Genomic DNA, 4,054 nt, shown 5'->3' with positions numbered 1-4,054 from the left:
GGACCCGCCCGATCTCGTCCGATCTCGGAAGCTAAGCAGGGTCGGGCCTAGTTAGTACTTGGATGGGAGACCGCCTGGGAATACCAGGTGCTGTAAGCATTTTCGAAGTTGAAAAAAGCTTTCATTTTGATCAATTAGGAGGTAGAAACATCAAACATCAAAGGCAATAGTGCTCACAGCAGCCAGCTATAAAAGGCCCACTTGTTCACTGTGCCTTTGCTTACGGCAATACCACCCTGGACCCGCCCGATCTCGTCCGATCTCGGAAGCTAAGCAGGGTCGGGCCTAGTTAGTACTTGGATGGGAGACCGCCTGGGAATACCAGTTGCTGTAAGCATTTTCGAAGTTGAAAAAAGCTTTCATTTTGATCAATTAGGAGGTAGAAACATCAAACGTCAAAGGCAATAGTGCTCACAGCAGCCAGCTATAAAAGGCCCACTTGTTCACTGTGCCTTTGCTTACGGCCATACCACCCTGGACCCGCCCGATCTCGTCCGATCTCGGAAGCTAAGCAGGGTCGGGCCTAGTTAGTACTTGGATGGGAGACCGCCTGGGAATACCAGGTGCTGTAAGCATTTTCGAAGTTGAAAAAAGCTTTCATTTTGATCAATTAGGAGGTAGAAACATCAAACATCAAAGGCAATAGTGCTCACAGCAGCCAGCTATAAAAGGCCCACTTGTTCACTCTGCCTTTGCTTACGGCCATACCACCCTGGACCCGCCCGATCTCGGAAGCTAAGCAGGGTCGGGCCTAGTTAGTACTTGGATGGGAGACCGCCTGGGAATACCATGTGCTGTAAGCATTTTCGAAGTTGAAAAAAGCTTTCATTTTGATCAATTAGGAGGTAGAAACATCAAACATCAAAGGCAATAGTGCTCACAGCAGCCAGCTATAAAAGGCCCACTTGTTCACTGTGCCTTTGCTTACGGCCATACCACCCTGGACCCGCCCGATCTCGTCCGATCTCGGAAGCTAAGCAGGGTCGGGCCTAGTTAGTACTTGGATGGGAGACCGCCTGGGAATACCAGGTGCTGTAAGCATTTTCGAAGTTGAAAAAAGCTTTCATTTTGATCAATTAGGAGGTAGAAACATCAAACATCAAAGGCAATAGTGCTCACAGCAGCCAGCTATAAAAGGCCCACTTGTTCACTGTGCCTTTGCTTACGGCCATACCACCCTGGACCCGCCCGATCTCGTCCGATCTCGGAAGCAAAGCAGGGTCGGGCCTAGTTAGTACTTGGATGGGAGACCGCCTGGGAATACCAGGTGCTGTAAGCATTTTCGAAGTTGAAAAAAGCTTTCATTTTGATCAATTAGGAGGTAGACACATCAAACATCAAAGGCAATAGTGCTCACAGCAGCCAGCTATAAAAGGCCCACTTGTTCACTGTGCCTTTGCTTACGGCCATACCACCCTGGACCCGCCCGATCTCGTCCGATCTCGGAAGCTAAGCAGGGTCGGGCCTAGTTAGTACTTGGATGGGAGACCGCCTGGGAATACCAGGTGCTGTAAGCATTTTCGAAGTTGAAAAAAGCTTTCATTTTGATCAATTAGGAGGTAGAAACATCAAACATCAAAGGCAATAGTGCTCACAGCAGCCAGCTATAAAAGGCCCACTTGTTCACTGTGCCTTTGCTTACGGCCATACCACCCTGGACCCGCCCGATCTCGTCCGATCTCGGAAGCTAAGCAGGGTCGGGCCTAGTTAGTACTTGGATGGGAGACCGCCTGGGAATACCAGGTGCTGTAAGCATTTTCGAAGTTGAAAAAAGCTTTCATTTTGATCAATTAGGAGGTAGAAACATCAAACATCAAAGGCAATAGTGCTCACAGCAGCCAGCTATAAAAGGCCCACTTGTTCACTGTGCCTTTGCTTACGGCAATACCACCCTGGACCCGCCCGATCTCGTCCGATCTCGGAAGCTAAGCAGGGTCGGGCCTAGTTAGTACTTGGATGGGAGACCGCCTGGGAATACCAGTTGCTGTAAGCATTTTCGAAGTTGAAAAAAGCTTTCATTTTGATCAATTAGGAGGTAGAAACATCAAACGTCAAAGGCAATAGTGCTCACAGCAGCCAGCTATAAAAGGCCCACTTGTTCACTGTGCCTTTGCTTACGGCCATACCACCCTGGACCCGCCCGATCTCGTCCGATCTCGGAAGCTAAGCAGGGTCGGGCCTAGTTAGTACTTGGATGGGAGACCGCCTGGGAATACCAGGTGCTGTAAGCATTTTCGAAGTTGAAAAAAGCTTTCATTTTGATCAATTAGGAGGTAGAAACATCAAACATCAAAGGCAATAGTGCTCACAGCAGCCAGCTATAAAAGGCCCACTTGTTCACTCTGCCTTTGCTTACGGCCATACCACCCTGGACCCGCCCGATCTCGTCCGATCTCGGAAGCTAAGCAGGGTCGGGCCTAGTTAGTACTTGGATGGGAGACCGCCTGGGAATACCAGGTGCTGTAAGCATTTTCGAAGTTGAAAAAAGCTTTCATTTTGATCAATTAGGAGGTAGAAACATCAAACATCAAAGGCAATAGTGCTCACAGCAGCCAGCTATAAAAGGCCCACTTGTTCACTGTGTCTTTGCTTACGGCCATACCACCCTGGACCCGCCCGATCTCGTCCGATCTCGGAAGCTAAGCAGGGTCGGGCCTAGTTAGTACTTGGATGGGAGACCGCCTGGGAATACCAGGTGCTGTAAGCATTTTCGAAGTTGAAAAAAGCTTTCATTTTGATCAATTAGGAGGTAGAAACATCAAACATCAAAGGCAATAGTGCTCACAGCAGCCAGCTATAAAAGGCCCACTTGTTCACTGTGCCTTTGCTTACGGCCATACCACCCTGGACCCGCCCGATCTCGTCCGATCTCGGAAGCTAAGCAGGGTCGGGCCTAGTTAGTACTTGGATGGGAGACCGCCTGGGAATACCAGGTGCTGTAAGCATTTTCGAAGTTGAAAAAAGCTTTCATTTTGATCAATTAGGAGGTAGAAACATCAAACATCAAAGGCAATAGTGCTCACAGCAGCCAGCTATAAAAGGCCCACTTGTTCACTGTGCCTTTGCTTACGGCCATACCACCCTGGACCCGCCCGATCTCGTCCGATCTCGGAAGCTAAGCAGGGTCGGGCCTAGTTAGTACTTGGATGGGAGACCGCCTGGGAATACCAGGTGCTGTAAGCATTTTCGAAGTTGAAAAAAGCTTTCATTTTGATCAATTAGGAGGTAGAAACATCAAACATCAAAGGCAATAGTGCTCACAGCAGCCAGCTTTAAAAGGCCCACTTGTTCACTGTGCCTTTGCTTACGGCCATACCACCCTGGACCCGCCCGATCTCGTCCGATCTCGGAAGCTAAGCAGGGTCGGGCCTAGTTAGTACTTGGATGGGAGACCGCCTGGGAATACCAGGTGCTGTAAGCATTTTCGAAGTTGAAAAAAGCTTTCATTTTGATCAATTAGGAGGTAGAAACATCAAACATCAAAGGCAATAGTGCTCACAGCAGCCAGCTATAAAAGGCCCACTTGTTCACTGTGCCTTTGCTTACGGCCATACCACCCTGGACCCGCCCGATCTCGTCCGATCTCGGAAGCTAAGCAGGGTCGGGCTTAGTTAGTACTTGGATGGGAGACCGCCTGGGAATACCAGGTGCTGTAAGCATTTTCGAAGTTGAAAAAAGCTTTCATTTTGATCAATTAGGAGGTAGAAACATCAAACATCAAAGGCAATAGTGCTCACAGCAGCCAGCTATAAAAGGCCCACTTGTTCACTGTGCCTTTGCTTACGGCCATACCACCCTGGACCCGCCCGATCTCGTCCGATCTTGGAAGCTAAGCAGGGTCGGGCCTAGTTAGTACTTGGATGGGAGACCGCCTGGGAATACCAGGTGCTGTAAGCATTTTCGAAGTTGAAAAAAGCTTTCATTTTGATCAATTAGGAGGTAGAAACATCAAACATCAAAGGCAATAGTGCTCACAGCAGCCAGCTATAAAAGGCCCACTTGTTCACTGTGCCTTTGCTTACGGCCATACCACCCTGGACCCGCCCGATCTCGT

This window comes from Ammodytes marinus (genome assembly GCF_949987685.1).
Source record: "Ammodytes marinus genome assembly, chromosome: 6".
Lineage (NCBI taxonomy): Eukaryota > Metazoa > Chordata > Actinopteri > Uranoscopiformes > Ammodytidae > Ammodytes > Ammodytes marinus.
Note: the sequence above shows the minus strand (reverse complement) of the source record.